Source organism: Anopheles moucheti, chromosome 3 (assembly GCF_943734755.1).
Source record: "Anopheles moucheti chromosome 3, idAnoMoucSN_F20_07, whole genome shotgun sequence".
Taxonomy (NCBI): domain Eukaryota; kingdom Metazoa; phylum Arthropoda; class Insecta; order Diptera; family Culicidae; genus Anopheles; species Anopheles moucheti.
Genome location: NC_069141.1, coordinates 2,953,062 through 2,976,888, shown reverse-complemented (window position 1 = coordinate 2,976,888; position 23,827 = coordinate 2,953,062). Strand labels below are relative to the sequence as shown.

The following is a 23,827-nucleotide window of genomic DNA, read 5'->3' as shown; positions in this document are numbered from 1 at the left end:
TATATCTTTTCTTAAATATTACATAAACGGAAGGATTCTTCCTGCTATAGATAATTGGTACGATTTTTTACTGTTTTTATTGTTTCAATGTATGATTAAAATATTACATGCTAAGATAAAAAAAAACTTATATAGATAAATAACCCAGGCAGCTGTTTTAAGAAAATGCTCTGCCCTGCATTGCTTGCTTTAAATTGCTCGTGTACGCAACCCACATCATCTACCTTCACGTCTTCCTCTGTTGATTCTTTCATATACAATTTTATAATGGCTAAATTATACCGCACAATCTGTTGATTGTTTAAAGTGCAGAAACCCCAACTTCACTTCCACAGAACAGTAGCCGTACGGTCCAGACACCATCTTAAGTACAGCTGGCCACAGAGACGCCACCTTTCCCTGTGGCCGATACACTTTCAGCACCGCGTACGGTGATGTGCATCCTGCTTCCCCGAGATGAATTGTTTTTCCATTAGCATACCTAACACGTACTACCGAAGGGTGTGAGAGACGGAGATAAAATGCAGCTTAAAATTGCTAGTTTAAGCGTTTAAAATCCTCCGGCGCGCAGAGGGGGAAAAAAGGCGAGCACGGGAACTTTTATTTTTATTCAAACCTAATAAAGGCCGCATGCAAGAATGGGGGTAAGAAAAATGTGCCCGTTATGCAAATGGCCTCGCTACAACATACCTACGCTGTTAACAAAAAAAAAGAAACAAAAGAGGCACCGAGGCACTGCCACACGACTGGGCACGAAGATCACTAGCTGCTTTAAAACACCGGACACAGTTACCTCGAAAACAGGGAATACGGCGGCGAGAAAAAGCATTCTTCTCTGTTAGCATAATGGACAGAAAATATGAGGCCAATTTCCATGCGGCAGTGTCGATGGCAGCGAGCAGCTCCTTGCACGCCGGGGAAGATTATGTCACCACGAGTACACGAAAAGTACTCGCTTCAATTTCATCTCCAAGTCGGTTCGATTGCGGAGCAGAAGTAACGAAATGGAGCTACGCTACGATGTGCTCATATTTTGAGTCTATTCTGGTTGCAGAACAGTGGGTGTGTGGTTATGATACGGTTTGTTATGTGGCGAAGAAGTGCAAAGCCAAAGTAGCTTAATCGTATGCCAGACAGGCTAGAGCTGTAAGTGTGCTTTCGTCTAAAAACGGATGAAAAAGAAGGAATTTTAGCTTTTATTGGAATTCTAAACGATATTCGATTTACTCCAGGAAGGGAACAATTGTGACAACTGTAATCCGGTTATGGTGATAATCCTTCCGCCACAAAGAAGTATAACGAATAATTAGTTAATTGAAAGTCAATCGTGTATCGTTGTCTGTATATGAGCTTATAGATGTGTATCACTGATGAAGGATATAAGAGAAAATTATTTTGAGCATTTTTAAGAAGACTGCAACAATAGATTTACGTAATAAATTAATAGCTCACAAAAACACGTAACAGAAATTAATTCAAGTTCATCAAGCAATTTGTTTTGTAAACTGTTAGAATGTACAAAGAGCTCCACATACTTCCACTCAAAACTTATCGATTTCCATGTGTTGGGAATGCCATTAGAATGCCACTGTATGACCCAGGTCGGTAATTGTTAATTGTTTAAGTTAAAAATTTATGTTAATGCATTTTCTACAAAGCCAAAGATTAGTAAACAACAGATGAAGGGTCTCGTTCGTGAGGGTTTCCAAAGAACTCCAACAGTAAACAAAGAAACTGGAGCTGTCTGAGCGCCTGATTGGTAAGTAATAAAATGATGTTGTGCTCTGTGTAAAAACACTCTGAACATATTTATTCTGCATGCACTACGTGCATGTCGAAAAACGGATTAATTCTTGAATTTCGTCATGTATCGCCATCACAACCCACCAACATCATGCCACACTGCGTATGGACGATATGCCGTGCAGTTAGTTTACTTGGCGTGGAAGTTTGCTCATGTACGCTTAAGACAAGCAAAACTTCGCTGCATTGGATGCATTGCACGGACCCGATCTTAGACGAACGAAATTAACCGTGGAGTTCGTGTGGTTTTGTACCCGATGTTTGCCAATTGGGTCGATGAACCGCTCGCCAGCTCTCACCAGTCGAACGGCAAAACCGCATCAGTAAATGCATGTTTCGTGATGAAAAAGAAGTGAAAATGCATCGGAAAGCTTACACAAGGATACTGCCACTACACTAGACGGGTCTAACAACAGCAACGCTGAGCTGAGGAGTGTTATTAATCCGACAAAACATTTTACGACCAGACCGAACGATATGAACACGTTACGGAAGACAGATGCAGGTTCATGGCTGTTGTTTTTTCTCTCTCCTTCAATTCTCGCTAACAACACTACCGTGTCTAACCGTAGCACAAGCAAATTTCCGACCGACCGAAAAGTGCTCTTAGATTTCCATTTTGCGGTTCATGAGGCTTATACTCACCACGCTCGAGGTAGTAGCGTTCTATACCTGGTACTTTGTGGGGGGAAAAAATACAACAATTTGTTCTCGGAATGGAAGTCGTTCCATTAGTCTTCGAAACATCGAGACTTGGGTATGATAGTTCGAGGGCTTTTACCTTCTATTCATCGCCTCGAGGGAAGGATTTTAGCAACTTCGTACCCGTTCCCGGTTCTGCCCCTCCACATCGAGAAAAACACGTAATGAGTCCTTTCGGGCAACACAAATCGGCTCGAGCTGGTTTGGTAAAGCCCTTCGGATGAATGATGCGAACTAATACGGGTTTGTCTTTCGGAAACAACGCATATGAATGGGTTGGTGGTGGTTTTGTGCCGGTGAAACAGCACGGCCCGGGGAAAAATTCTCATTACATTACAGGATAATCTGTGCAGCAGGTAAACGAATGAGGAAAAAAAAACTCCCAGAAGCTTACAGAACAAATTTGGTTGCGGTGCAGATAAAGTCATTGCCACTAGTATTGATGGAGAGGCGAAGCCAAGCTTCACACATCCGGATAATTTGTGTACTTAGCAAAGACGGCTTCCCAGGAAAATCTCGACCAACAGTCAGAATTGTAAAAGGGAATCCCTATCTCAACTATCGCTGGATGTAGTTCGTGGGAGCTTATTGTTTCTTCCGCCAAGGCGACCAGCACTGGCAGGAGTAAATCCGACAAGATGATGGAACATTATGGTTCAACCTAACCGAATTGTGCGCTACTGTGCATGCAGTGAATCGGCTTTTCTCCTGACGCACCTTCAGGCTTTAGGGTGGTGTGCGATGGGGGCCCAATCTGAAAGCTCACCATCGTTCGCTTATACCGGAAATTGAAAGCAAAACGATACCATGTCCTACACCTATCATAATTTTCACCCCAAAACTTCCCCGCCAGCGAGGAGAGCGCTTAGAGTGTATGCCTGTAAAAAGCACCACCCTGGGTACGGTTAACTCTTAATACGCCACTAATTGGCAATTAGCGAGGAAAAGCGTTTTCAAAATTCACGATGCTAGGGCGGGACGGTTGTGTTTGTTTCGGAATTTCCCATCCCGGGTTGTGTATGTCGATGTCGATCATCGTGGTGTGTTCACTTTTGCGACGATTGGAAGTTTCGGTAGTTTGATGGGAAAACCTAGAAGGTCGCCCGCCCAAGTGAGTGAATGCATGACAGTGTGATCGTTTCTCTCCTGGAAGAAGGAAGATGGAAGATGAAGAATAGTATGTTTGGATTCACTTTCTTGACTCCTTTGCACGTCACAGCACGTGAAGATTTATCGCAGTGCGAACAGATGCGTAAATCAACTGTTGTTGAAGCAGGGCACAATGTAGAGGCATGCGACTCCGTTTCGTTCTGTTTTGAAAATCCCCGCCACAAGTATGTCCTAAATGAGGGCGATGAACGTTGGATGGGCACAATGAAACCAATCGGCAGAGTAGGGAATCCCATTCAAACTTATCGCATTTCGCTCATCATAACTAGCGGCTGAATGGAAATGCTCTCTATTCACGATAAATATACCAAACAGCAGCCGGTATTATGCATTCCAATAATTGCCAGTAGACATAACAACACTGAGCAGATACCATTTCTCTGCTTTGTTAGAAAATGGGGAGTTGCGCGCCTCTTTTGTGTTTATTGAAATTATAAATCCTCTTAACATAAATTGATGAGCAGATGGAATGCTTTCTATTTGAAAATTTATAATTCTCAACGCAGCTGGTTTAAATGTTGTGACAAAACCAGGTGCCATGTTGTGGGTAATATTTAACAAAAAAACTCCAACCATCTATTGCGTTTAAACATCTGTATTCCCTCATCATATATTGTCTACCTTAAAATTGTTGTACAACTCCCAAGGGGAGAGCAAAATCGGAATACAATACAATACCCAAATAATTCGAAGTCGTAACATACGTTGGAAGGAGGTAAAAGGGTTCCAATTATGAGTGTCTGCTACATGCTGCTCTCTCGTGATTAACAGAATTGTAGCCAAAGTTTAGAAAACATACACCTTTCACCACAACGGAACGAGCGAAATTGCATGTTGATAATCCGTAGATAACAACAACCACTACCATGTTGTTATCCGATACATTATTCGATGCTCGATGGGGGGGTTGATGATGCCTATTTTTACCCAACAGCTCATCACCACACCTGCCAAGCCCTTAAGGGTTGTACAAAAAATGTGTAGCCATCGAAACAACAACACCCAGCACTGGTTTTATGGGCGTTTTTTTTTGGGGCGAAACCTCCTATCATCTAACGCTTCAATGAAGCAAGCAATTAGAATTATGATTTCCGAGGGGATACGGTACAGTGGCTCCTTCCCCACAAGCTCTTAAAACTTATCTTTACGGTAAATGCATTTGGAAACACCATGTGTACGGTAGCGTCTGAAAGCAGATCAACTTTACGAGCATTGCTCCATCCATTTCAATAACGATGGGCGATGAATTTGTAGGATGATTTCATCCACTCGCATACAATGGAGGCGCCTGGTTGTTCATGCCAATTTTTTGGGTGTCTTTTTTTTTTGCTCCCCACTAGCCACCGGTACGATGAACCGAACACGCAAACAATGGTTCGAAATGAGCAAAGGATATATTCCCAGCCCAGGTTGATTGGTTATCATCGGTGCCCAAACGTGTCCCCTTCGGTCATTCGCAATGTCGGCGCAGCCACACACATATGTTTCGTTGCTGTTTTAGGTGCATTGTGGAAAATGTGTATGCACGTGTGTGTGTGGGTGTGTGTTTTGTAGGAAAAAATTATCACTACCAATTCCATGGCACGGTCAAATTGCTTATGCGATAATGATTCTCAAATAAATGCTCCGTGGTGTCATCCATGGCGGGCTGAGTGGGAAAACAGCTCGCTGGGGGAGGTGGACGGAAAGTGAGTCACCCTCAGCTATGGCGGTATCAATTACGTTTGCGAAATATACCCGTCATCGCAAAATGCTGCAGCAGCTGGTTCGCGGTGCGGCCGGTTCTGCTGATGCCAACTGTGTACTGTGTCCTCCGGGCCGTTATCTCCATCCTATAAAAGCGCGGGCCCACTCTCATGCATGTGCAGGGGGGAACATATTGCACCTCAACTAAACCTCAACACCAACAATTCCCTTCCTACCTTCCTTTCCTATTTACGTGTCCTCGGGTGGAAGGGCAAATCAAATACGGTTTTCCCACTAACACCGGTGCAGGGAAAACGGCATTCAAACATACATTGTACAACTGCTGCTGTTGCTGCTGCACTGCCTGGTACTGGGAGGCATCAGAGCTCGGTGCACAAAACAATCACACCCCTTTATCAGCCCCATCCCTCTTTTCTCGCCTCTCCTTTTTGGGATACTTCAAAGTTCCCGCTTTGTCATCGCCCTACCGCCATCCGCTGTTTGGCTGATTCGCGTTCGGCTGGTATGGCGGCGGTCCACACAAATATGAAGCTCATCCATAATTATAACGATAGTGATTTGTCAAAATCCTACAATCTCATATCACGCGCATTTCCTCTCACCAGCTTCTCTAGCGTTTCCATTTTCCATCCCCCGTTTTGGTCGATTCCGTGCCGAGGTACGATGACGCGTAACGATACCATCTTCGCGGTGTTTGGCGTACTATTTGCTATCATATTTAGGTACCCTGCCACACTAGGTGGTTGGGCGCATCGAGAACCAATTTTGCTGCTCGCGCCTGTGGAAAACACAGCCCAGGAATGGTCGGGAAGAGCGATCGAGTTTCCAACGCGAGAGAGAACAATAGCATAATAAATGTGCAAACAACTACTGGACCAGGGACGGCTTTTGCTGGGAGCAGCGTGAAGGGAAAGGCTTGTCAAACACCACCACCACCACCAACATGGGAGCCCTTCCATATCCACCACTCACACACAGAACCAGATATGAATTCGGATGATCAGTGAAGTAAACATATTTTTCCTTCTCTAACCCTACCACCGCGACAAGCAATATCCAGACACTACCATTCCCGGTGCCAACCACACGGAACTCTGACTGACTGACTACCCTGCCCCAAAAAACAACCACCAAACAAGAGCACCGAGGAAAGCACCGAGTGTCGGAAAAATCAGACACAAAAGCGTGAGTGTGTGGGTACCCGGTGGGGTTTGTTTACCAGACGCGCACATGAGATGCGCTTTTCCCAGTGCTTTATCTTACTTGCGACGTGAATCGACGGGAATCACGCGGTGGAGTAGTGATGCTCGATTGGAATCCACACACAGAACGGCACAGAGCACACCAGCACAAACAACACTCCACGACAGGAGAAGCGGAAAGGCAACCCATCGAAGCTTGGTGGGGGAGGGCGGGATATTCGCGTGGGATATTCCGCTTGATAGTTGATTTTTCCCCACTCTTAAATCAACAATAACGAGAACAAACACAAACAATCGCGGAAATGATACGTGGCCATTTATCGCCGTGTGTTCGACGGCTCTGTGTCCGTTGGGTCTTGGCACGAGCCTGAATGGTGTGTTGCGTTCCTTGCTTTACCCTGCTAGAACTACTCCGGCGGGGTTTTTTGGGCAGTTGGAAGCACACCAGACACCAGCCATCGAAAGGACCACATCATCATCACACATTCGTTGTTATCACCGGGGGGAAATCGGGGGAACAATATTTACATTCCACCAAGAGCGATGCGAGAAGAATTGGTTGTAATTACATGAATTAGGCTGCTGTGTGGTTCGCTGGTCACTTGTCTAGAGAGCGTTGATAGAGAGAGAGAGAGAGTGAGAGAGGGAAAGAGAATGTGTGACAACCCTGGGCAAACACAAGGACAGGAAAACATGCAACAGTGTCATATTTCCTGGTTTTTTGGACACCACACACACTCACACAAACACAACAAGATGGATGTGGGAACATCTCACCATTCTTCCCTTCCCATCAATTATAAACAGATTTGTACAGATGAATGTACATGGTTCCGTGTGTATGTGTGTGTGTGTACGGACGACATTACCGCACTATCAATCAATTTGATAGCGTTAGGAAATGTGCTTGGGGCTGTAGAAGAAGTTGGTGCTCAGATTCGCTTTTCGCTGCGATGACGCGACGACACGTTCGCTAATGAGATGTGAAAATGATGCGAAGTTCCCGGTCACACAGACACATTATCACACTGATAACAGTGTCGTAATGATAGGGATGATGAATTTTTTTCCCTGAAAGCACCGACACGGAACACAGCGTCATTGCCATTCATGACGTTTTGGCTTCGGGGAAACTAGCTAATTAAGAGCAACTAGTTTTCCCCTCTGCGCGGACTGCATGTAACCGAGGGTTAGATGTTGTAAGGCATTTCACTAGAATTTCCGGGAGCGACACAATTAAATTAGTGATTTTTAACGATAAATGACGGTAACATTATTTGATTTAAGTTCCATTTTCCGAGTGAATGTTCCCAACAATGTTTTGTTGGCTTCTATATATTTTAGCTTAATAAATGTCAACTTGACTATTTTTTTCTAAATTGAACTTGATTGCTTGGGAATATTATGCGCTGCCTGATAAAGATTCTTTTCGTTTTGTACACTGAAAACTGTCACAAATAGTTTCTCCCAACCTCGCTAACTTCAACGAAACGAGCGAACTTTTCGATGAACTACTTTCAAATTCTGTTCAAACCTCATAATTCCGGTCCGGTACGCAAAGAAACGAACGAAATTTATGGTGCTGAAAGTATGGAAATCTTCTGCACGAATAAATTCTAGTCCAGAAAAAGGCGATGCAATACTAAACTCCCGTTCATTTCCTTCCCACGTACGCTTTACTGCACATTTTTACTTTGCTAAAAAGCATCTCTCTCTCTCTCCTCTGCTAGCAAAGGGGAATAAAAGTGTATTATTCGTACTTTTTTTTGCTTCTGATACCATTCCAAGGTGGCGCTATCTTCAACGGGCAAAAGAAGGCACTTCCTTTCCAGACGAGGCAGTAACGGGCGCAATATGAGCTAATGCGTGAATTATATTCATACGGCATCGTCTTGGTTCGAAGGCTGTCTCTACGCAACCTATGTCACAGGATTCCGGGGAGAGTTCCGCTTATGAAGAGGCCTCTCCCTCCCTTTGGCTCCTTCTACCGAGGCCGAACGCACTCCACATGAACACACATGACGGTAAGATTGCACATCGACAGTTTTTCCGCCTTTCTTGCACCGGAAAACTTGACGTCGGTTGTCGGCGGCTTCATTTAATGCGTTGAAGGGAGATCATTTTCGCTACGCAGGCAAGACGCTGAGAGAAGGTAGTTTTTGTACTTCAACATTTCCCGCCGATGGAGAGATACGGGAAAGGGAAAGGATGAGTTAATCCATTCTCGTGCCATACAGCGCGTTGAACAAAATGGTGAAACGATGGTGTAAGATTTATATGACGACCCCGGAACTCAAGTGACCCACGCACCATTGATGGTGGAGCGGAAATACCGGGCAAAAAATATGCAAATAGTGTTATTGAAGGAAATAAAAAGAACAGCTTTTAACGCGGGCGAAAGAAAAAAAAAAGACGCACCCGGGCATATTCGGTACCCGACCCGGATGGACATACGCAGCTGATGGTGATCGTATCCATTGTACGTTGACAGGCACACTCACGTTACAGCATAAATTAGCCATAAATTCCAATATCTAGTCGCTTACAGACTTTCACTGTTTTATGCAACTTTGATTTATGTTTCGATACAGACTTAGTATGATTTTTTTATAGTTTTACGCCAAAAAAAGCACATTAAATAAAAAACTATGTGTATTAAATAATTAAAAACTACAATCTTTAGTAGCAATATTATGGTATAGTCAAATGATGTTCATCCATGCTCATCGAGACTCCGCTCATCGAGACATGGTCGGATTTCGTGAAAATGCTGAAGGGTATTCGCATATAAAATCCATGGGGCAATATCAAAATTCAAAGTTCTAAAAGTATACTTCTCTTGTTTGCTCATAATTCCTCTGGCATTTTGAGTGACATTTGAAAAAAAAACATAATAACTAACATTAAAACAAGTCTATTGGATGCAACTGAAGGCATTATTCTACCAGGCATTCTACCTCATTTTCCTATATACTAGAGTTTTTTTTATAATAAATTAACTAAACTGTCAAATTTCATAAACCAACACTGTGCATCTCGAGGGCTTAAGTTCCAGGGTACGATATAATTAATTTTTATCCTAATCTTCTTCATATTTGTGTACTAAATATTCTACCGCTGGTCTGCACACAGAACGGAACATTTTAATGCTCACATTTCGTTGTCCCACTATCCCTGAGCAAAAGGAAAGCCGGAAGCGAGAGATTTTCCTTTCCTAATGGTGGCAGCAGTTAAAATGTAATTAAAACCATATGCGACTTGAATCTTAATTTTTCCCCCTCGTGTTTTTTTCTTTCTCCTTCGCACCCCCTCGTCGTTCGGTGGCCCCAAATATGCTCAGCCGCAGTCCCGTTGCACCACCAGGCAGAACGCAGCAGGCAAATATGCGGGACAGTTGTAAATGCTGATCATTGTCATCAAATTTTACGACTCGGGCAAGTTGTGCTGTGGACGACCGCACGATCCGCGAAATCCGCTGGTAACTCTACTAACCGAGCATAACACATCCGCATCCGGATGAAACGTGTCCGAGCGTCGAAGGCAACCGAGAGGGCCTTCGACTCACTGTCCCGCTCTTTACCATCAGAAGTAGGGCTTGCCAAATACAACAGTTGGTCAGCAACAAGCGGGAGAACGGAGAATCGGTGCCACTGGTGCACTGCAAATTGCACAATTGCACTCATTGCTTCCCGCGGCTAATCGTTTGTCAACGTCGTTTCGGAGTGCCTGCCTAATGCACTCGCCGACTGTACGACTGCCGGAACCGTATGGTTGAGCCATTCGGTGCACGGGGAAGTGATCGGGTTGAAACACGAGTGAAAGATTCAAGCAATTTAAGTTCCATTTGTTGGCTTTATTCCTTTCGCACACACACACATCAGTAGCAGCTTATGTCAGCACGAATATTCCAAATGTTCGCAAATGAAAACACATTTTTGCGTAATTTTATAGCAGCAGGGCGCTTTTAATTAATGAAATTTTGATGCCCTTCACGAGGGACTTCCCTAGCCACGTATATGAAATTACGGTAGATTGATCGAACATTTATGTTTTTAGCACACCACCACTATCAGCACCACCAGTACCGATCACCGTCAATGCAATGCCATTTCCTAGCCGGATTCGAACGCAATTTGTCGCGCTTGTGTCAATAATATCGGGCATGCACCCATGCACTTCCCACAACACGGAGCTTTTCCTTTTCACGTATGCAGGCACTGTGCGTGATTAGTGGCCTCCCCGAAAAACAAAATGGTTCATCGAGTTTAGACGGTAACCCGGGCGCTCATTAAACCTGCAAAACCTGCTGCTCGATGTCAATTCGTTCCGTGTCGTTCCGAAACCGAAATAATTCAATATCCGTCACCGGGAAATGTGTGGAGTTTCGCTTACCGATTGTGTGCCTACCTGCGTTCAAGCGTAATTGCGCCTGGGAAATAATGGTTACGGTGTTTTGCATCAATTATTATCGAAAACAAATGCAGAAGGAAGTGTGTCTCGAATGGTTGAACGCTTTAATTAATAATTTTCGATATTGATGCTCGGGCAGAGCTTAATTTTTCCAAACAACAAAAATTAAATTAAAAACACATTTCCCACGTGTTCCGATAAAAGTTAATAGAGATATGGAAAGAAACGCAGCAACATGTCACCGGTTCGTGCACACACATAATGTGAGGCATTTTGTAATTAAAAATAAATATAAAACATATTCACCAGCACATTCGGTTGACCTTCTGCTTAGCGGAAACCACCACACGTTTAACTTCCACAGGGATGCACTTTTGTTCATTTCTGTTTTTTTTCCGCAGCCCCATTTTAGCTAGGGTTTTACATTATCATTATCCTGGCACTGGGCAACTCAGGGCTGGATTTGCATAAGCACCACTGCGACTGCCACACAACGTACCACTTCATTCATTCATTACCGCAGCTCCCCACTCCGTGAGTCTTGAGAGAGCCAGTGCCGTGGCCTGATGTGGAGGCCACACCACCATCACCACAAAAGGGTAAAATCATAATTGTACCAGGAGCAAGAGCAGGATAGGTGGGTTCGCACACAGCGTCAAGGATGCACAACGCAAAACGGAAGCATATTGCACAGCGCCAGCCTCACTCGGCGTGCGTCGTGTCTCCGTCGACCTCTAAAGCCTAGCAAAAAGATATCCAGCCCAAGGAACTGCCGGCGGAACTGGTGGAAGATGATCGGAAGGAAAGCCGTGGTGACAACGGCGAAGATGATGGCAATGGCGGGTAAAGAGCATTATTCTACGTCCCGGGATGGAATTAATATTCTTTATGCATTCCGGTGGCGTGGTTCGAAGCGCGCACACATCCCCACCAACATATCGCTCCATACACAAAAGGCGGCAGAAATCACGTAGTCGTACTTAAAGTTTTCCGGCTACTGTGCCGGTTGTTTCACGGATTTCATGGATTGGTTGAATGCGTCTCCGTTACTTGCTTCCTTCCCATCCCATACGATGGCTGCATCACCGTCACCACCGACAACGCCAAACCAATTTCCCCCTTGTGCCGGCGCAAAAGCAAAACGAGCAACGCACCATGTTGGTTGAGGTTGGTGGGTTTATGAAATATTATTTTTAATGTCAGTGCACATTTTAATTTTCCACAAAACAGTGCCTGTCCTTAACATGCACAAACACACACAGTTTTTGTCATTTTTATCCAATGGTAAAGTTGTTTCTCTGATTTTCTCTGTTTCTTTTTCCCTCCGTTGCAACAATGTCGACCCAGACTCGGTGTCGTTGTGTGGTTTGGGTTTGTCGTCTAATTTCTCGTTCTGGTAACCATTTGTGTCATAAATAGTCATCGGCAGATTTGGAGAAACACAATGTTCGTGCTACAGGTCGAGAATGGGTTATTTTTATGGTTTGAATATCTGATGTACACGATAATCCAGCAGGAAAAACGATGGATTTTTTTTTGGAATTACATGGAATTACAACATAGAAGGGAAGTTGCTGAACTGACGTTTAACCTTTTTGTTGTCTTGTGAAACGAGACATTGCTTAATTTATGTACACAACGTGTGTCTTTGAACACAGGTGTATCATAATATAAATTAGTAGGCATTCTATCAAAGCAGAACCTAACAATTGAATTACTCAACGAAAGCCTCAAAGTATTAGCAATCTACTGAATAAATATGAGGAAGAGGTGGCTGTAAATTGCTTCGATGTGAAACACCTCAATATTACAATGCATCTCGGTGACACTACTAAAAATAGTCTAACTAATATGTTAATTAGTCAAAACGCCTATATAATTTTCATTTATATCTTTAGAGTAGAGAGTGCCATTATATTTAAGTTTATGTATGGAATTCTACAAATTTGAATGAATTAAAATAAGATTAAATTTCATCATGTACTCTATAATACATGCATCGTTCAAGTCCGAATTACTAAAGAAACTGATATCATTCAAAAACAAAAAGCTCGGTCAGTTAAACCAGACCGAAGTCAGCATCGTTGTTACAATCCCATACCGACCATAATACACCGAGACGGGGAATCATTCTGTCGTAAAAGTAGATCCAATACTTTTCGACAATGGAAAGCCGATTTTGTGGGGCTTCACAAATCACAAAACCACACGTTGGAAAGGCAAGGAATGGAAAGAGGGGGAGCAATAGAACAATAAAAAAGTGCAGCTTCACTTTTCCCAACGTTTTCTCATACCATAACCCAATGCAGCCCAATAACAATTGGGTGGAGAAGAAAACTATTTTCCTGTAAAATTTGCTGCCTCAATAAACACACACACACACACACACACATACACATACAGACTGTGCGCCATTATTGTTAGTCTTTTGTGCTGCGAGGTGAAGGAATTCGGTAACATACTCCACAATTTAGTCCTATCGTAGAAATGACAAAAAAGGACTAGAATTTGGACGTCAGCCTTCCTGACCTCTAACACATTGGAAACGGGGTTTTACGATGGTCTTTTCTGGATAGCAACTTCGTACATTCTTATTGTTGGCTGGGGGAAACTAAGGTACACAGCGGAGGGACAAAATTTGTGAGGAATCCCCCTAATACTCTTGATGAATCAGCAGTTCTATTGTCAACTAACAATTTCCTGTACTCCATTGTGAGGATGAATACTTTGACCTTCTTTTCCAAATGTTGGTTCAATTAATTTTGTTTTCATACCTCTGCCTTAAACTATAACATCGATAGCACTTTTTGTCGATATTTAATTTAATTGCAGTTTGTACACCGTTCTCGATAGTAACAGCAATTTCTAAAAAAAAATATAAGGGGCAGAATAGCAAAATGTAGTAAATTTAATCCAGGAAAACGTTATTGCAATCTACAAACCCTAGCTCAGAAAAACAACGAACCTTATTCATTTCACAGCATGTTACACATTTCCCCGAAATGGTTCAATTACATACGGAATTTCTCTGTGCATTTAATTCCACTGAATAATGTATGTGATACGGTGCACTTCTAGGTAGAAAGTAATTAAATTTTCTGTCACCGTGTCGAACAAAGTGTTGCTTTTCCAACAGTGTAGAACACATGTTTATTAAAATTGCTCAAACACAGAAAAAAAGGATCTCGTTACACTATCATTTTTTTGCAGTGGTACGTTGAATGCAAAAAAAATTGCGAGGCAGAGTCATTGCGCTCGAATAAATGGCATCGTTATAGCGAATGTCTGGGAAAGCTTCGATGGGCAATCACCAACACAGCGGAGAGGTCGGCAAACAACGATATTTATCATTGCCTCATGAGCCTTATATTGAAGTGCATCTATCGTTATAGTTGAAAACAACGTTGTACGCTTGAGAGAGCTAAAGATAGGTACAACTAGTTCTGTGCAAGTATACTTTAGTTCGTTATACAATCACCACTGCCACTAACTACCGGTTGTTTTCCTTCCATTCCTTCGGCTCTGGATGATTTCTCATCTCATTATCTCATATTTCACGCTGAAGTGGTACAGGTGTATAGATTTTTCTTCTTCCTTCGAACATAACACTTTCCTAATGGCCGTGGAAAAATGAAAAGTGAACACCTCCCAATCGACGGTGCAAATAATAGTGAAGATTCTTATGCAAACAACATGAAACATCCATTCTGCGAAACCAAAACGGATGACTAGGGACACAGGTTTTCACCCATGTTTGAAGGTTATTTTCCGTTGCATATCTGCTACTGCAACGGCCGTGTGCAACTCCCGCCAAGTCACGATGACTCCCTGTTCCCACCGATAACCTCGCGATAAAACATCTTCTATACATTACCAGCCACACCATCACCCCGTTTCGTCAAGATAAAACGACACGAACAGAGATGAATCTTGTGTGTCAGCGGAAAGAAACATGCCGTTCTAATCTACTCCCTATATACTTCGCTTTTAGTTTGGGCATTATTTCTGTGCATACATTAGAGCAAGGGAAAATGTAAATACCGAGAATTTCTATTATTTGTGAAGGGGAATATCAAGTAAATGGAAAAGATTCCTTCCAACCGCGTGGAGGGAAGCTTTTAGCACAATGATGAGTGACAGATGTCAATGATCTTTTCAACTCATGTTCGCGAGACAATGGGTTTTTCTGTTTTGAGAGGGATGAGTAGTATAAGGTGAAAAATCTCGCAAATTTACGATACTTTACAAATAACACCTTGTGAAAAGGAATTATTTTTCGTTACGATAAAGGGTGTTACAAACTTTCAAACATTCTCCCAACATTCATGGTATTAATGTGCATACAGAACACATACACACGACGACGACGACGACGACGACGGAAGGAAATACCAACCGAACCATCATATTCGTTTCGGACACACACTCTCCATATTCGTACCGAAAGGGGGAATCAGACACGAAACGAATCTACGAATGCGGCAAGTTTTGACATTCCCTACCGTAAAATTTACTGCATACGTGATAAGAATGTGGAAAATTTTCAACACCATTTCAAATTGGTTGTCTTCGAATGGGATGCCCTTTTTCGGGTATTTGATTGCTTTTTGCATACTGAGCACCAAATGCGCTGTGTCTTGCCGTTTTTGGGGCCAGTGTGGATGGATTTTATTTCCCTTGGGTATCTCTCCCACAAAATTGTGTTAAAATTTGGCGTGGGACAAACTGAAGGAATGCACCCGACGACCTCGGTACGTCCTGTATAAGCTCGTTCGACAGACAATGAGAGATTTGTTGAAAGGTGTGTCGAAATATATTTTCAAGATTTATTTTGATTTAAAGTTAAACTGCCATATTAATGATCAGATGCAAAAGGAAACCGTCTCCACCGACTGCACCCCGAAAAGATGTCACCGGTGTAGGAATTGTTTCAATTGTAATGCGAAAAATTGATCACGTACGCTTCACACAATCGTCTTGTCGTGATTTACACCTTTGCCGGACGTGTTCAAAGACTTCGGCATGCAAGTTACCGACGCTATTCGTGGTCGGCCATCGTAAAGAATGGCCCGGGTAACACAATTCGACATTAATAGCCGTCGACAGTCACCGCCAACATGAAGTGATAAAAATTTGACGAATGGGGTTTGGTTATTCGGCTAAATTTGTGACGCAAACTGCAATAGCAGGACAGCAAAGTCAAATTTTGTGGTTGCGCATTAAAAATCCTTCCATGCAATATGGTCATACGGTGGAGAATTAAATTTCAAATTTGGTCCAGTGGTGTGTGGCACGTATTATATTGCATCAAGCACTGCTACCAACCGAAAAGAGCACCATTGAATGCAAACTACAACATTCCAGGGTCAAACAGTAACGCACCGACGCAACGCACTGTCTCCCCTCTCTTCGTTCGCGAGATTTGCATATTTCATATTTTTTAATTTCGGTTCTGACACATTTTAATGCCTTTTTCAGCACTCACCACCCACTTCACTTGCCCTCATGCTTCCCAACCGACCCAACCGATTGCAGGTTTAGCTTTCGACGTGCCATGCAGGCTGGTGAATTTTGCAATGCGTTACATTACGGGCAGTATATCGCGTATGCCCGTTAAACACAGGCGACAAGAAACAAAAATTTCATGCCCATACAGCCCTCGAGAACGGTGAATTTTATGGTCCATGCAGTTGCGTTGTATCTTTAGCGTAAGCACACACACAAAATGGCCGGGCTTGCACTACGCGAAAAAAAAAATGTCCACGCAAATTGTCAACGATGCGATGTAAAGTACAACGGCAATATAACGCGCGGAGGTAGAATTGTTCTTTTTCTAATGTTCCGCTTTTATCGCCTGGCCCGGGCTGCTTTGCCCGTCGAAGGGAGCTTTATGGCCATTTTATTGCAGTGTTTATGAGGACCTCGCTTGATTCGACCGTGCTGATGAGAGACGGGAAGCAGCATACAATATCACCGCAGCTTGAACAAATCTCCTCACAAGCAGCAGCACCACGCCAGTCGGTCGTGGCTTTGGCGCGGGTGAAATGTACGCCACTTGTTTAAAATGTACAACGAATCCCGCCGTCGCTCGGAAATGAGTGTTAAAAGGATCAAAAACTTTCAGCACTGTCATAAAAGCCGGGAACAGCCACATGGTGGGCAGCAGCAGCGCGGAAAGCGAGCACGGAGGACAGCTGCGCTTTGGGAGTTGGTGGCAATTAAAAATTTAAAACTAATGCAATTCAAAACATTCGTTTTACGGCCGATATTCATCCTATTCAGGAGAGACCTACAAGAGCAAAATAAAGCTACAGTTTAAAAAAATGATCGTGCACAGCAGCAGGGCAATGCAATATTAGGGTCGATCTTACCACTTTAATCCCTTGAACTGAATCATGCACGCATGTTCGCGTGTGTTGCGGGACGCATTTTAACGAAGTTGATGAATTTTATTTGCATCATTTCGCTTACCTGAAACGATAAATAAAATATTTGGATTAGAATTTGAATTATCAAGCGCACGCCCCACGTGCGCTGTAATGAATCGAATTTTAGCATACGACCGGCAGAACTACTGAGTGTAACTACCCACCCGGTTATGGTTTGCTCGGTTTGCCCATACGCTCGTTTCTCACGTGCCCATCGTTGATATAACATAACAATCAACATTCCGATTCGCCGCTACATATAGTTCGTTGGCAATCATAATAAAGTCATAAGCCATAACCGGAACGACAATACAGCCCGGCATAGATGGCTAGAGAAGGTGGCTCCGACAGAACGGAGTCTTTAGATTTAGTCATTATTCAAAGCTGCCCGCCCGGGTGCGCCCGGTTCGTTCGTTTGTGTTCGTCTTTTGATAGCTGTGACGAGTGGTTCCTGTGTGATGGTAAGGATTGCCACGGTACACGCTTCCACACAAGTTCATGTCCCGTGCTATTTGCTGCCTCCTTTGGTTCCTTCTGGTTTGATACATTTTCCACAACACACAACACAAACAATTGTATCCTTCGCCCCCGTCCTGGGTGGCAGGATTGTTTTCGAATCAAATTCAGGAGCGAGCTCACAAAAGCGCGCGCGTCTCGCACGCCGTTTACATATGTACATTGGGACGCACTTTCTATGCTGAGTAGTGAAAACTCATACATTACACACCCGATGCCTATGCATGAAAGTGTATGTTAATGACTTTGATGTCGGCTGTAACAATGATATATGCGCATAATGGCAGCGCCACAGTGATGTGGAGTTTCGTCTCCAAATCATTGTCGTACGACTCACCGAAATGGTACCCACAGTGGTACGGGCGGAAATCGACAGTAGATCGTGTGGCTCATGATGCTTGGTGACCACCGAAGAAGCTCAGCATGATTGAAAGTGAGAATGGTGAATGGAACTATTTCACAGTGTGTGCCTGCCCACCAGCTAGTGCGCAGGATACAGAAGAACCACATACATGTTAGACATCGTAAAGTGATAGTACAGAAAGGGACCGAACATTCGCCTCTGCTTACCAGACCGTAAAACCGACATTCAAACGAACAATCACACACCCACACGCACAACCCCATCAATGGTAGTTGGTTCGTAACATAAACATAAACTTCTAAAGAATAATAATGCCACTGTGAAAGGAAACCTTTCTATGAAAAGTGTTCTTCCTGTGAGGGACTCGCAGACACAGTTGACGGAAATGAATCCGGTAATTTTAAGGACACATCATATGCACTGGAAAAGGTGACAAGAAGAATGAGTTGCTGCTGCGCTGTTGAAGATTATGAATTACGGCATAAAAAGGCATAAAGAATTTCAAGCAATTCTAAGTAGTCTAACAAAACTTGTTAAGAAATTAGTATTATTAACACAATAAAACATATCAAAGATAAGAGTCCATTGTGGTGTGAAAAAATAGAGTATTCTATCCACTCTAGGATGTCTAAAATATTCAGTTACTAATGCTAATAGTATCTTGGAACTATAAAAATGCGAAATGTCAACTCCCTGGTGTCGTGTCTTGGCCTTCTGTCTAACACACCCTAAGGGCATGAATTAAATCTCACTAGTATTGGTCTCTCTGATACTATATTCTTATGACATACATGACCCAAGAGTACCAGCAGGTCGTTAAGTCATCATATAAGATTTGTCAACTAATGACGTATTTATTGCAATGTAAACTAATGTTAATCGATTAAGTTTCTGTTTTATTACTTCGCAAAAGTCGTATAACCATCAATACGACGTAAAATCGTCTCTAATCAACGAACCCGTAATGATGGTGCTGTAGCAGCGGCGACATCATTGATGATTTCCCACCACACCAACCGTCGCACCCTTATTCCAGCGAGAACTTACTGTGTCACCCTTGACAGTGTTCCCACCTTATGGCACAGAGTTGCTATGGACGAGGCTCTCGGTAGGTTTTTGCTTACTTTATGGCAAGTAAATGTGTACGTCTAGAATAAGTCGCATTTTGCTGACTCTTTGCTCTTGCACATGCCTACGCCTGTGCACCACATAATTCCCATGAATTATTCCCCGCCTGTCAACCCGAGCGCACTCGTTGCGTGCGATGTTAGCTAAAGTTTCGGTGTACTGAGAGAGCGCGACTACCGCGGTACCCGGGACGATTGTGGCTGACTTTTGTTAGCTCATGATTCTCCACCTAGGCCCATTCCAATTATTTCCACGAAGGCAAACAGTTCGTTGGCGTTTGTGCGCGTTGTGCTTCACCAGAGCAAATAGGACGGCACATCACCAAAATGGCAGCTGTGCAGGGTGGATTGCAATTTGCTGAGTGTGCATCATTGCGGTGCGCCATACCCGAATGCAACACAAGCGGATCATCTCTGCAGACGTAATCGCAAGCACTGTTGACCTTCTGTTGCGGGTTTTAGTTGAGTTGAAAGTTTCGTTACTTTTTTGAAAGCTGTCATGGTTTTACATATTGAAATATAAATACCAGAAAATAGCGTCCCGATTCATTTATATTAAGCGTATAAGTAGAAGGTAGTATATTGTCAAATTTGAGGGTATTAGAGGATTTCAAATTTAAATACCACTCTCATAACGTGTCGGAAGCAGCCGAGTTCCGGGTAAATGATTACGCAAATAAAGGGCGTTCAGAAAATTCTCCAAAAGCGAATCGTTTCATGCTAAAACAATGATGTCAGGTGCATTCCACTACTGCGATCACTAGCAAGATCTCCAACGATCTCTATCGTGGAAGATAGATTGTCTAATAAATATGCAACGCTACGACGTCAGTATATTCAATGTACCGAACAATGAGTCCGGGATTATCTAACAGGTGCTTTATTATAATTAATAAGCTTACAGCGGCACATCTTTGCCTTCCCGAACGCTACTTCAACCATTTGTTTGTTTCACACCCACAAAGAACATTGGGGATTTCGATCTGCTTCTGCCGTGGGCTAATCCCAGTGCCTCACACACCTCACATTCCATCATTCCATCGTCCAGTTCGGTTTGTTTCGCCATAAATTAATTGCCACCCGACTTTTATCTTCATCTTGGGACCATTTCGCGCCAGACCGCACGTCCGAAAATCCAAGAAGCGTTGTCGTAAATGTTTTGCACTGACCTTAAACTACATCACTCGCATGCGTTTTGGCGACGACATGGAAGAAAACCCCGAAACGCTGGGTCATTACTTTTCGAGCCAGCAAACACATTATCATCACCTTGTATTTTTTACCTCCTCCTTTTTTTTCTCTTATAGTAGGGAGGAAAATAGCAAGGATAAAATGATGGGTAATCTTCGGTCGAGATGGATGCAACGTGCGTGACTTCTGTTTCTTACGGTGTGTGGTTTCCCAAAGGGAGAAAGAAGCAGAGGGAAAAAATACCAACCATATCCCATGAATCATTCCTGGTCCGAAACACGAAAACCACTGTGCTAGACAAAAAGGTTAAGAAATCAACCACCAACAAATGACCAACCCATGCACACTTCTTTGGTAGGTCTCGGTACACCCAGCGTATGCTGGAGTGGGGCAAATGGGGGATGCGAAAGAAATGCGAACCGGGCTTTTTTCTCCCATCACTGCTTTATGGTTAACCTCGAGATCAGGAAAATAAATTCATCCCTTCACTATTGGATAGTTTGCGGTCTGGTGATAATACCGGTGGGAGCTGATTTCTCCGAGCAGGACTGCACAGAAAGTATTCCTTACAGTTCGGCACGTACACCAACAGCTTCATCCTTCGCCCGATATATGGCCGAAGAACTCGACGTAACACGTTCTCCGCAACACCTGATACACTGTCAAGGAGATATAAAAATACAAACACACCCAGACAGAGTGGTATGTATCATTCCGACTTCTCGGTGCGACTGACGTCTCTAACTGGATGGCTGGTAGCAACACCGGAAGAACCGATCTGCTGTTTTGACAGACAGAAATTTATTATTTCACACATTCCCTACCCAGTACGCTTAGGAGAGTTGCGAGGTGCAGTTTAAAGCAGGACTTGTAACAAGCTAAAGCCATTTACAAAATGCACCACAAAGCGATCATTCACATTCGATTATCAGGATCTGTTTGTATGGGGTTTAAATGAAGCAGAATTCTTGCAGCAAGAAACCTATTTTTTTAAATTCTATCGATGGAAAGACCGAATAAATACCCCACCAGAAGCATGATGTCAGACAATTTCAAGCATACGCTTGGTCTTAGTTTCGCTTTTGACCGGCACGCTCCAGCTCCGAAACACAGCGTAAGTTTGGTATTGATTTCTCCACAACAACCGCAACCATAGCAACATCAACATAACAGCATCACTATCAGATGAGCATCAGAGAGGCTCATGAGGTACTCGGGTAAAGCACAACAAACCCAACATGCAATGGAGTCAACCGCAAGCCCAACCACCACTCGACTCCCCGGGTTTTGTTGTTCGCAAAGCGGGGAAAAAGAGGAACAAAGTGCACCTCGGACCACGGCGAACAGAGGTCGCTTATATGCGCCTGCCACATGATACCAGAAACAGGACGGCAGTCCTCCCATCTTACCCTTCGGTGCTTGCAGTAGAACTTTCTGTCCGATCTTTTGCCCGGGAAGTTTTCCTAAACGTTCCAAGCTCATTCACGCTTTATTTGTTTTGCAAAACCCTGTTTGGTCGTATTCATGTCCAAAGTTCAGAGGTGCTTGGAGGTGGACACACGGAGCACAAGTGTGCTTGGGCAATAGAATAACGAGGTTTTGTTCCATTCTTGGGTTTCACATCACTTACAAATGCAGCTTTCCAACACCCTCAACTCCACAACCTCAACTCCAGAAAGCAATACATGGCTTTAATGTATGATGTGTTCGACTTTCTTAAGTCTTACAGCACAGGCACCCGAAATCCTCTTAAGGGAACTAGAACTATTCCACTACGAAAATTTCGCTTAAAAAACTTCATAATTTACCCCAATATTTCAAAGATCGTCAATAGAAACACAGAACAATTATTAAGTTCTTTCGTGTCCGACGGATTCTCTATTGGCGTTAAAGGCCAGTTAAAGGCTTTTGCTAGTTTATGGGATTCAGCGAAAGAAATAGCTTAGGGTATAAGCTGCTTTACAGCTTTCTCAGTTGGCATTTGTAGTAGTTTTGCAGGGTTTTGCTGAACAAGAGATGCTTGATTATTAATGCACAAGAGAGACCGTAATCCATCCCTTGTTGTATTAGGGTTGAATCTCTTTATTGGTTCAAGAAATACCAAGAAACGGGGCATCAACATCTCTAAATCTTATTTCTACACTCACACATCTCAACCTGGATAATGAATTTATAATCCTTTATACCGATCGTTTAAAGCAGACATTTCCTTACGAATCATTAAAATCGGCAACCGGTGCAAATGGTACGGTGGCATTATCAAACGGTCACTTGGGGCCGTTGCTTGTCGGTTTGAAGCAACCTTCAAACGTACGTTTAGGGTCTGGGTATTTTCTTTCAATTATCTTTACACCAACCTTACCGAAGCCGGTGCAGGACGTCTCGTATCCATTGCCGTCGTCAGGAGTTTGCAATCCGGTGGGAAAATAAAGACGATCGTGATGACCATGGCAATGATAATGATACAACAAGAAGCCGCAAAGCACCAACTGGTGCTGAATGAGAAGGTCAGTTTTCTGATTCCGAAGCGGTTAGAGATCGACAGAAGAAGACAGAAAGGACACGAACTGGTGACGGAAATTGTAACCATTGCTTCTACGGATTGTGCAAGTGTGGAAGTCTAGGCCCAATTTCTACACACGCTACTTCCCGTTCTGGTAAGAAAGCTGCACCGACGACGTATCCGTCCGTGTATATCCATCCCTGATGGCCCCAGAGCCAGTACTTGCACTATTCATAGCTCTATCAACTATCTCCCAAAAACCCATTCGCTTCCTTTACGTCGTCGCGTTGGCTTGACGCACTTCCATTCCTTGGCACTGGACCATCTCAAACGGCACAAGTACGATGTACATCCATTTCTACGACGTCTTCGCTTCCGTATCGGGGCTTCGACATGCTTCAACGTGGCGTCGGAAGCGACGAGAAACCCAACGTCTCTACGGTCATGTACATTTGCATCTAATCAGACAGATTGAAATCATAACCCGGAGGGGCCTAAAGGCAGAGCATGGCCGAGACAAGCGCCTGTACAGCGTCGTTTTGCCTCGCTCACACGCACACAAAAGCACTCCAAACACCGATGAAACGATTACCACATCCGGCAGCCAGGGCATGTTGCATATGCAGCATAGATCAGCCAAGCAAAGACAGATAGCAAAAGTTCCGGGTCACACAGTGTGCCACTGGAAGACTATTGACAAGAAC

The 23,827-nt window shown here is 43.5% G+C and overlaps 1 protein-coding gene across 2 annotated transcripts in view; it reads right to left on the bottom strand.

Annotated features, from left to right (window-relative positions):
• The window catches only part of LOC128303298 (CUGBP Elav-like family member 2), a 133,037-nt gene that overhangs the window by 15,166 nt on the left and 94,044 nt on the right, over positions 1–23,827 (bottom strand). The gene's annotated exons all lie outside the window — the stretch shown is intronic.